Here is a 12,454-nt window from a genome sequence, read left to right as displayed (position 1 = left end):
GCATCCCAGTATTGCACCAAAAGTGATCTTTCCGTGATATCTCAAAGGCAGAATGTTTACTAAAGACCACTCACGAAGAATGACAACTGTGATTCCAGGAGGGACTCTGGAAACTTTGAGCCTTTCTGTGAGTCTCTCCAACAAGGATGTTCCAATCTGACAACTCCCACCCTCTGTTTTCCCACAGCCCCTGTTCCAGGGCAGCACCCATACCAGATATAACCACCATTAAATGGGAGGGATGTCATCAAAGCTGCTGTCTTCTCCCTGTAGGCTGCTCTCTAATCTTCTTGACAGGAAATTATCTAGGAAAATGAAAACAAGATACCTACGGTGATATCGTTGAAAACCGATTGGATCTGGGTTCAGAGCCACAGTAGACAGGCTTGTTACATACTGGGAAAGAAAATGAGGTGTCGATGGCTCTGGCTGTACCCTTGCAAGCCTGCACCTCAAAACTGGGTTTGAGGAATCTTGCCATAATACCAATACAAAATACCCTTAGGCTTACATTTGAAACCAGGCGTTTTCATTTCCAATACACCACCATTCTACCTAGTTTCTTTCAACTTTGTTTCTAATAGACCACCCCGCTATGTCAAGCCAACCTGGAGCTGAGTGCATAGAATAGAATCACAGAATCGTTTAGGTTGGAAAAGACCTTTAAGATCATCCAGTCCAACCATTAACCTAACACTGCCAACTCCACCACTAAAACAATTAAGGGGAGAGTAGCAATTCCATAAATAAGAAAAGATGAGGTTTTTTCAGGACTGGAAAGGATGCAGGTGCTGTCCAGGCTGCTGTTGACAGTGCAGCAGATGGTTTTCTTCTGGGTCGGTATTCCTCAGATGCAATATAATGGTTATCCATTAATAATGCACCCAATTGAGGCAATAAGAAGAATTGAAAGGGCAGATTATAATTAGCCTCGTGCAGCACCCAGGTACCAAAAATGCACGTCATGAATTCAGCTCATCTAAATGCTTCACGTCTTAATAGCAACATATAACTAGCCTGTACTTTGGTCATGTAAAAAATTTTTACTTTGCTGTTAAAGCTAAGCTGCTGCCTTGTTGCGTCTTAGAAGCTGTAGTGGTTTTAAGTGTGGGTGAAGCAAACTGTCTGTATAGGGTAATTTTAAGTGAAGGGTACAGTAAGTCAGTCGGTCATTATCCCAGCTTAACGGCATTGGAGCTTCAACCACTTTATTGCAGAACCTCTTCAGTTTCTCTACTGTAACAATACAGCTATCATTTCTCTGCGATTTACTTTGTTTATCCCATCTTAAAGGGCTGTTGAAAGACCGATAAGGAGAACATTAGAGGAAAAAAGAAAAAAAATCTTGCTCTTACAAGGTCTCCTTATTTCTAGTGGAATTGTTCCTTCCTTTGCAATGCATGTCAAAGTATTCTCAGAAACACTATTAATGATGGGGGTTTTTTTTCCCCCCAATACTTTAATACAAACACTGTAATACTGGATGGAAATGGAGAGCAGAGCAAAGAATTGCGCTGTTTTATTTAAATCTGCCACTGTTCTAGTTGCTCTTCAAAACTGGAGTGAAGCAAGAAAAGACTCCTATTGATCTCGCTGGAAAATAGATGGGGTTCCCATGGAAAGCAGATAAAAGGCAAACTTTAACTTTCCTTCAGAGTTTGCTCTTTTGCCTCATTCCTTGCCAAGCCCTCTGTGTTTTGAGAGATGTTCTGTTTCAAGGATTTTTTTTGGTTTTTGTTTGTTTGTTTACACAGATGAGTATTTTCTAGGTTTCTGGCCAGATCAGCAAAAGGATTAGATTTAATTGACGTGGCCATGCATGAAATAATTTCTTTTCAGACAAGTAATGTTACCAATTGATATCAAGAGAAGAAATTATTAGCTCTAAAGCTGGTGAAATGTATGAAGTTAAAATCTTTTTGACTCCACTGTAGCTACAGAAGTTCTTTCACATATTTCTGGAGGAAATAACCAGTAACATTTCAATTTCTGCCTGTGTTTGTAAGAGCAGCCTACCTACCAGAAATAAAACATTCTGCCCCAGTAAGGAAATTGCACACAAATTTGGTTTCATGTCTCATGGATTTCAAGAGCTGGTCAAAAGAGAAAAGCAAGGGTGCAAATGCCTCCTATAGGTGCATCAGCTATCAGAGGACTGAAGCCTGAGGTTGTTGCTCTGGCCATGGCCGGGTTGTCCAGCCAAGCGTCATGCAAGTTCCTGTGACAATTCTGCAAGAAAAGTGAAATCTGCAGCCCCTGAGCTCCCTTTCAGGGGGTTCTGCTGAATTGCTGGAAGTTTTTGTTCAGGTCTCTTCCTCTATTAAATCCAGAGGCCTTAAAGTATCCAGCCTCTCCTTAAATCCACTGGTACTAATACCCTGAACCTTTCACATTCAGTAAATGACAGAGCCAGATTGGGCACATAGAAATCCTTAGTCTGGTTTTGTTACAAGACTCCTATAGAGAAAAATGTGCCTTTCCCAGAAAGGACTCAAGCTGTTGCAAGCACACAGCTCTAAGTTTTTCAGATACAGAATTGAGCTAACAAAAGCTCTCAAAACTCATTGGGAAATTGGTTTGGAGATTAAATACATAGCCTGATCTGATTCAAAACATTAGAGAGAATGCAATCTCTCTGCACACACATTGAACAAGCCTGAGCTGCCAGGGACCATCCTGTGGTCATCTATGAGGTGCAGAATAAATTGTAACTGGGGGAAGCATGTTCTTGAGAGGAGCAAAAAAAAAATGTTACTGCAGATTAGTCAAGAATTATCTCCTAATACTGGCAAAGATCAGTGAGAATGCCAGTAAATCTACTTTACATCAAGAAAACAATTAAGTGTCTAGCTCGCTTTTATGAAGGTGGACACACTTTGCATTAATCTTGGCAATACAAAAAAAGTCAAGTGAGATCAAGTTGTGAAAACTCACTCATTTGCTGTACCCTTGCTACTGAGCAGTGAATGTTTAAAGGTGGGATAGTTCAGTTTGGGTAAGCGTCCAAACAGCAGAGCTTCTTTGTGATGGCAATGGGGGAAACAGAAATTTCCTAAAAGAACTCCTTCCTCGAGGGCTCTGCTGTACATCCTGCTGCTTTGCTGGATTACAAATGCAATGAAACGCACGTTCCCCTTGGGGAAGGGGGCTGGTGCGTTAAGCAAGCAGGGGCATCAACTTTCGGTCTGTGCTTGAGCGGCTTAAGGGAACAAACCCACTGTCGCTGTTACAGAAAGAAGAGTGACTCTCATGAGAATATGAGAAAGTAGTAGGCTGTACTCAAATATGAGAATAGACCCATCACCTCTGACACGGTTCCTCTTTGCAGATGAAAACCTGCTAATTGCAGTCACTAGCAGGCTACAGGTCATGAAAACCCAAGATTTTTTTATAAAGGTACCTGAAATGCAACTGCAAGTATAAATTCATACTTGCTGCATCCTTACACACCAGGAGGCTCTGAGCTTCCACAAATATATTATCTGCACAAAACCCTCAATACCTAAAAGAGCATTAATAACCTTTCATATTTCGTTCCGAGTTCCAAATTGCTTTATTCCATTTCTTTTAAGTCAAATTTTTGGAAGATACTGCAATTACTTGCCTGACAGTCATATTTTGATCTGGCTGAAAAACACTGGGCAAGCACACAAGACTAGAGCAATACAGCATTATTGATGGTATCTAATGACTTGCTAATGGCCACAGGTGGAAACTTTTGGCCACTGCTCATGACAGTTGTCTTTTCAGTAAGATTTGATGTACTAGATCATGGATGAGGCTGGAGATTTTTTTTAAGGTAAACTATACAGCAATTACAATCCCATCAGGGAATATCAGGCAGAATACACACAATTAGAGTAGAAATTATATGTACTGTCAGGAATCATGATAGTTTGTGCCAAACAGCTTTTATGCTCCTATAAGAATGAATTAGGAATTAAACTCTTTATCTGTAATACCAGTGATGGGTATTCATTAATATGACTAACATTAATAATATAAATATGTACAGATACTCTCTAAATAGCAAGGATTAAACAAATGGGATGGGGGGGGGAGAAGAAAAGGGGGTTAAATACAGATTTAAAGAAAAGCCAGATGTGTTTATCATACAAGGGCCTTGCAGTAACTCTGATTCATTTGGCCAAAATATTAGCTTTGGAGTGCCAAATGGGGTTGGTCAGCTTGGCTTATAGCCTAATGTTGGATACATGGATGGATGATGGGGGAGTGATATTTCCTTCAAGAAAAGCTTATTTAAATGTGTCCATGGCTCCTCCTCCTTATTTTGCAGAGTCTGTAGAGCAGTAAAGTGGAAAAGGAGTTTGGAAAGCCATGTTCATTCCAGGGTGCTGGAAAGCATTTTGCAGCCTTCGGGGTTTGGCAGCTTTGGAAGGGATGCTCTGTGGAGCCTTCTGGATGCGATACCCATTACCAGCACGTCTGCAAGTACAGGAGACACGATTCGGTGACGGTGAGTGTCCCCTTCAGTCCCACTTACCTACCACAAGTATGGTCCTACGGTCTGCAGCCTACCCACTTACTGTCTTCCACAAATAAATGGAAAGGGAAAAGGAAAATCATCCCATGGCTACAGCTCCATATGGGGCATACGAAACAAACAATTTAGGACTCTTATCAACCTGGGCTCTTTATAAACCATGTCTTTCCCAGACCCCATCTTTGACTGCACTCCTTCCCCTGCCATGAGATCACAGTTCAATGATGGAGGGATTGGCCTGGGGGGGACCTGGAAGAAGAGGCCAGTTTTGTCCTCTTTGTTGTCCCTCCTCTGATCTTCCTCCTGCTTCACTCACTAGCCAAGAGCCACAAATGTGCTCCAGACAGTGAGACATGACCTTGAAAATATTCACTACTACTTAACCTGCTTAAAACTGAGTTGTCGTTGCATATACCACTCTCATGATGACCGTGCTTAACAGTGTCACCCAACCTTTCTGTGCCATATTTCATCCCTTTTTACTGTAAGCCATTTGCAACAGCGGTCACCATTCCCTGTGTATTTGCTAAAAGCAAGAAAGCCTGGGGATTTAAAAAGAAAAAAAAAAAAAGAGAGAAAGGTCATTCAGGTAGGGGAAGACATACGTTTTGTAAATCAATTACAGATCTTTCATGTTGTAGCTGGTTCAGCTTAGTGATGTCTCACTCTCATCCTTTGTCACCTAAGATTTTCTCACTAAGAGAAAGTTAGTTAGTTCTTCAGAAACTGTGTGTAAAGAGGTCTTACATTAGCTGCAAATCAGCTTTATTGATCCACATGTCCGGAAAAACTTACAATAATTAAAAAAAAAACAAAAAACTAAAGTTAGAATGGAGGTGAATATCTTTCTATTTGTCATGACCTACACTGAAAAATCTTCTGCTTAAACATAAAGCTTCAGATTAAGCAGTTTTCCAGGAAATCTGCAAAGATTAACTATCTATGTGACCCCAGCTAAGACCAAGTCCTGAAGAGAGATACACGTTGGTAGAACACCAGGATATAACTTTAGTTACTTAATTGCATTTCTTATTTTTGTTCCTACTGGTGTATTTGGGGATCCTGAGTATGCCATTCGCCAAGCTTCTTCTTGACTATGGTCAGAGCTGCAAAAATTCATTCCATCTGTGATGCATCCCCCTTTTAGCATGGACTTTGGGGAATGTCAGTTGGATACACAGTGGCATAGCCCTCTGCATTCTGAATGCTGCATGCAATCATTATGCAGCAAAGCAATTTTAAAATCAAAGACACAGCGCAGAAGGAATGGCAAAGCTTTGAATGAACAGCATACAAACAAGCAAAGATACTGAAGCTGAGTACTGATCACCGCAGTTCAGTCCCTGGATGATTTCTAAAGACAATAGTTCCAGTCTTGAGGCTTCTTCATGTCTAAAATCAGTCTTAAGTAAAGCTCCAGGGTAATCTAAATGGTTTGCTATAGAAGGAATAATACAACTTGAGTTTCTACAGCATCTTATAAGTGACCATATGAAAGAAATAAACATTTAAATATGAACAACCATTTTTGTCATGGTGGTTTTTGAGGTAAGGTGCAGCTATGATAGCAACATGGGAAGGAATCCAGCAACAGAGCTGGCCTTCCCATCGTATGCCACAGAGCTTGCACTGCACTGGGTCCTGGGAAGGAGGATATTCCAGCCCTCTCCCACAAAGAAATCTGTCCAGTAGTACGTACAGATGTAGTCCCACCCCAGCGATGCCATTATATGAAGCTTGTTCTTTCTTTCCCATCCTATGCAAGAGAAACAAAGGCAAGATGGCAGTCTCCACTGGATGGAGAGAAAATAGAGGCACAGCGGCTGCCTTAACTTTATCAAGGGTCCTGTAGGGCCATGATAGGAGTGGGTCTGTAAAATGCAGCAGTGGGCTCTGAAGACCCAGCATCCTCACTGTTTTACATGTTTTTACTTTGGCCTGGCTCTGGTCTGGTACTGTGCACTGAACACCGGTGGGTGATGGGCATGTGTTGGGCGCAGCTGAGCTACTTCCCAAAGGAAACCCATCTGCACATGCCAAAACCACTCCACGACACACAAGTGCAGTAAGGTGAGGATGATCAGAGATTTACTTTACAAGTGCATTCCTGGCCCACACTACACCACTAGCACAGCTACACACAGAAGGAACAGCCGGCCAACATCCGAGATCTATGGAGGGCTGAACTGAACCGCAGTCCCTTGAGTCCAGTCAAATACCCCAAAATCCAGCCTTTCTTTCTACAACTGTTGTTTGTACAAGCACCACTTTTCAGCAGGTCTGTGGCTCAGACGAATGATTTCTTTTGAATTAAAATCTGTGTCCAAGGTATCAGCTGTCAACATTTTAGAAAAATACTGGAAGTCATGCATTTCATCAAAGTGAGCTCATAAGAATATACTACACTTTTTCATATGCATTTTTTTTATAATACTTAATTTGTTCATCTATTTGTCTTTGCACCGTGCAGTAATAACTTGTCTTCGTGTCTGGCTCACACAAAGATGTTTCAATATGCCACTTGTTAGCACCACAACAGGATTAAGAGAAATTACTCTAAAAATAATTCTTGATATATAAAAATTCTTTCTTTTTTAAACAGTAAATTCTGTTTATCAGTAATACATTTTCAGGGTTTTTTGACTTCTCTAGTTGGGGAAAGAAGGGATAAAACCTACCAATGAAGAGAATCTATGGCGTTTAATAAAATTAGTAAGCAAGAAGTAGACATCAAACTATATGATTACATTGTCATGTATCTCCCTCAGCCTTCATTTCTGCTGCACCAACCAGATGAGCGTGCTTTGCTCCTGAAGCTAGGCACAATTAATCAACGTAGTTAAAGTACAATTAAATTAACATTTTACAAATCCTCCTGCTAACCTATTTAACTTAATAATCCTGTGAAATATCCAGAGGCGCAGATACCCAACGTGCTCGTGGCATGTTCAACACCACCATGCACAATACCATAAATGCTGGATCTGCACAAACCACACAACGGCAATTTCAACAGACCAGGGATAATTTACATCCACTGAGGATCCGGTTCAATTATCCTGACCAAGAATAATTTGCAGTCAGGAGCACAGAAATTCCCAGACTGGAACAGAGCCAAATGACTGACTTCTAGCAGTTGCTAGCAGACGAGACTTTCATAGGGAGTTAGAAACACCACTAATAGACAGGTGAAAAAATCTGCTACTGACAATAAGTTTCGTGCTAATCCTAGAGGAGGAAGATTGGTTTAAATGCCATGAAAGGGGATTCCCTCTCACCCTTTGACTATAAGAACTCTAGCTATTTTAATTATCCAGCAAAGCATGCATTCAGTAATGCTGATTCTGGCTTTAGTCGCATCATTTGGTGGTTCCACAGGCTCAGTATAAACTGCATAAAAGAGTCTTTTTTTTCCTCTCGGCATTTCTTGCCTTTCAGTTTCATTGAATTTCCTCCCCTTCTTGTGCTCAGACACCAGGGATGGATACCTGTGTTTTCAGACCGTGCCCCTTAGACTACCCTTTGCAGATACACTCACGCCTTATGTCCCCTCCGAGAACAAAGGTGATTTCGGCTGCTCTTCAGAGAAGAGGTTTGCTTACCTCAGCCTTTATCATTTGTCTTGCTCTTCTCAACCCTTTCTAGTTCTGCAATATCTTTTTAACAAATACCACATAGGGCTCCCATCCAAGCTACATCATTGATTTCAAATGTTTTGTGAGATTGGCCCTGAAGGTCTCTCTCACAGCCCTTTCTTACCCTTCTATCTTGCTTTTTTTTTTTTTTTTTTGCAACCACACTGAGCAGAGACTTTCACCGCAGCATCTACACTAAGTTTGGTCCTGTTACTGAAATGGTAAAATCCTTAAATCCTACAAATCGTTAAAGTTTTGCTTCAGCTGCTCTTCAGTCTCACATGCCCCCAGGTGTCCCAGAGCGTTTAGATCTCTTTGATGTCCCACCAGTCTTTGGTCAGTGTGGCTATCCTGGAAAAGAAGAAAAAATACTTTGCTCATTTGGACATTTTGCTAGCTCAGAGCTTACCTTTCCAATTATTATTATTATTTATTAATACTTTTCTTATTTTTTGGGAGGATTACTAAGAAATGGATTAAAAAGCAAATCCCTCTGTAATCCTTTTGCCATGATGAGAATGAGCTTGCTATTCTTACCCCTTTTTTTAGGTCCTTGCCTGTGATATTTCTCTCAGGAGAAGTGGCCAGCAGACTTGCATAGCTACAGAGCCACTGCCCCATTTTGCCCTTACTCTGTTCCTACCCCCTTTTCTCTCGAGGCAAAACACTGTGTAGGCTCCAGATTACAATGCGCAGAGCTCCTATGCATTTCTGCATCTTACATTTCCCTTATATCCATATCTGGGGAAAAAGGCAGCCCTCATCTCACTTCCACAGTAGGAACTACCAGAGAGTCACAGTTATTTCCCTGCATTTTTCCATTCCTGAACGAAAGGAGAAGAGTCACCTCCGTACAGAGTCTTCTTTAGTCTTGCACAAAGTTCACAAAGAGAGGTCCACCAAGAATTGTTGCATATACAGAAGCCACATCTGGGATAGAAAAATCTCTGAACTCAAAAGAGATGGAGACAGGAAGAGCTTTGGGGGGAAAACATTAATTTAGATATTCAGGTTTCATTTTTGTGCCCTCCCCTGGGAACTCATTCAGGTTAATTATTTCCGTCCTTCCCTGGGCACTCATTCATGGTCACTGTTGGAGATGAGGTTATTGAGGCAGATGAACCTTTGGTCTCGGCCACTGGACCCATTTTTTATTAGACTGTGTTCTGCTTCCTTACATGATAAATTCTGAACAGACATGTCCAGAACATGTTTTCAACATCTCTTAGCAAGACAATGTAACATTGGGAATTTTTGAGGAACACCACTACAGTCTCCTTTTTCCCACAATACTGTCTTGAAACTAATCATTTTAATCATTTCTGCCTATTAGCATCAAGAAATCTATTTTTTTCCTTATTAACAAAGAAACATAGATCAGATCAGCCAGATTTGGAAGAGAAGCCTTTTTTTTTTTTAAATGAACTATATCCTTCTCAGTTAAAGCTGTCTTTTCCTAATGCAGACTGTAAAATATTCATCTCTTAATAGCAGATTCAGCTCTCCTCAAACCCAATATAGTGTTATGCAGATGAGTTCCCTTTTTTTGCAGACATCATGGAAAGGAATTCCAATGCTATATGGTAAAAACTTCAGAATGTTTGAAATATGAGAATATTATAATTGTAGTTTAATATGCTAATGGGAACTGGAAGAATTCAAGTAATTTGCCCATATATTACTACACCCTCTGTGGCAGGGTAATATGGGAATTTGGACATCATTATTAATTGGAAACATTGCCTAGAATTTATTGGACATAACCATTAAGTGGAAACATCACTTGAAGTTGAGAATAATAAGCTCTCAAAACTGGGTTTACTTTCTCAAATTGTTTCTTAAGAACCATTTCAATCACCAAAAAAATGCATCTGAAAATACCATTAATCAAAAGCATAGATTTTATTTGGTGGTTTGAATCTTTCAAGGTGAAAGAGATGGAAATCAGACTCAAAGCATCACTACTAACTGCTGAAATTCACTGTATGTAGTCACGCTTTATTAGGTACACATTTAGACAAAAGAGAGATGTCTTTCACGATATCATCTATCCCTACCACATTCTGTCCAGGGTCCCACAAGTCCATCACCGTGAATCCAAGTGCCTAATGCTGCCGCATTCTGTCATCCAGAGCTTCTCAATTTATTAAGTGCTGGTGCTTTATAGAATCACAGAATCATAGAATCGTTTAGGTTGGAAAAGACCTTTAAGATCATCCAGTCCAACCATTAACCTAATGTTACCAAGTCCACACTAAACCAATCAAGGGTAGACTAGACTAAACCATGTCCCAAAGTGCCACATCTGCCCGTTTTTTGAATGCTTCCAGGGATGGGGACTCCCCCACCTCTCTGGGCAGCCTGTTCCAATGCTTGACTACCCTTTCCATGAAGAAATTTTTCCAAATATCCAATCTAAACCTCCCCTGGCACAGCTTGAGCCCATTTCCTCTTGTCCTTAATTTAAGTGATATTTTTTCAACCAGTTTTGCTAAGCCAGTGCAAGACTCCTTAGGGGTAGTCTCATATTAGCTTAACCCAAACATTTTACTTGGCTTCTGTTTATTGGGAAGAGGTTTAAGTAAAATACAATTGGCCATTCTTAAAATGGAATAAATTTGCCTACAAAAAGGTAAGCGATGGTTTTGCCAAACCGATGTAACTTTCCCTGTGCATAAGCAAACCTCAGCTTGAGCTGCTCCTCTTAGCTCAGAGTTTTTCCTTGATATCCATCCACTTCTTCACCACAAACTAAATGAGCACCAGCAGCCCAGAGTCACAGGCAGCTTTCCCCCAGGCAACCTCCTCCAGTCTTGCCCAACGCCGAATCCATCACCACTTGCCACAGCCACTTATTCCCCATTGACCACTGCCCCCAAATTCACAGAGCTTACACCGTGAAGAGGCACGGGCAGCATCTTTCTGCCCTCCTCTGTAACACCTCTTTGTCTGCTGAGGCCAGTCATTTCATCTCCAGCCCGCACTCCATCCTGGGTGGTTAGTCAAATGGGTCCTGTTCTGCTCCTCTTGATACCCTCTGCTGAGCCAGCTATGTCCAGACCATCATGACAGAAGAAGAACTTCAGAAAGAAAGCATCATTCTGCAGATGCTTAGCTCAACTCCACCTTCAGTTTTGGGTAGTAATCCTAGGAAGCCATAGACAGGGAGAAAATTACTTTCTTCCATCCCCTCCGTGCTTACTTTGAGATTCACTGTTAAACAAATCATCCTCAGCTCTAGATCAGGAGATAGGAAAATAAATGCCCTTTACGCCGTATTATACCTACACCAGTATAGTACCAAATAAATTCCCTAATACCATGAAAGAACTGAAATAAAGGGACTAGAACAAATAGCTCTGTAATACCTGAATTGCATACGCAAATAAAAGATTGCCAGAATTTTATGAAAGGAAGTCCTCAGAATTTTGCCCTTTGAGTACTTCTAGGAAGCAATGTCTAATACTAGCTACATGAGCACACAAGCTTTGTTTGAAAAGCCTGCCTTGCCTGGCATTTTTTTCTGAGCTGTCATTGCCTTTAGTCTCTAGATGATGGCACATTGCAGGGAATCATAGGTTCAGCGCAGTATTGATCAAGTCAGTGCTGATACAGCAGAAATATCTAGGAAGCAAGCACAAAACCTGTGCTGAGGACTGCAGCCTGCAGGGCAGGCTCCCCACCACGGCAGAGGGGAAGGAAGGAAGCTGGACAAATGCAGAGGAATTGGGTGCATTTTTCCCACAGCAGGGGCACAGCAGCTATATTTTCCCCAGGCTTCCTAAATTCCACACAGATTTCTGCTTCTTCCATGTACATTACTATTTACAGCACCTCCTACAGTTCCACTCCTCATGGCATGGGATGACAGTTCAGCCACCACCATTTGGAACATGACAGGTTGACCATTTCCAACTTTTTTTTTTCCCCACCCAAGAAAAAAAGACAGAGAAAACCAAATATCCATGACCCTGAGCTGGTTCTAACTAATCCTCTTACCAAAAAATATTTTGGACCTATATAAAAAACCTGTAGAAATATTCCATTCTGAGATCAAATTTAAAAGATTATTGGTGGCTTTGGGGCTTTACCCCTCCCCCTAAAGTCAAAGCAATTTAAATCAAAGATGCATGAAGAATTAATTTTTTATTTTTTTTTCTGGTAATCTTTTTTTCCTTTTGTATTTCCAGTTGATGATTTTTAGGGTTTAGGCTCTTAATTCCTATTTAAGGTTGCTTTATTATTTCAGAATGTTTTAGGGAATCTCAGCTCCTCCAGGACTGAATAATACCTCTCTGCCAGCTCTGGCTGCAGG

The sequence above is a fragment of the Pelecanus crispus genome, chromosome 6, assembly GCF_030463565.1.
Source record: "Pelecanus crispus isolate bPelCri1 chromosome 6, bPelCri1.pri, whole genome shotgun sequence".
Taxonomy (NCBI): domain Eukaryota; kingdom Metazoa; phylum Chordata; class Aves; order Pelecaniformes; family Pelecanidae; genus Pelecanus; species Pelecanus crispus.
The sequence above is the reverse complement of the archived record's forward strand: the minus strand, read 5'-3'. Positions refer to the sequence as shown.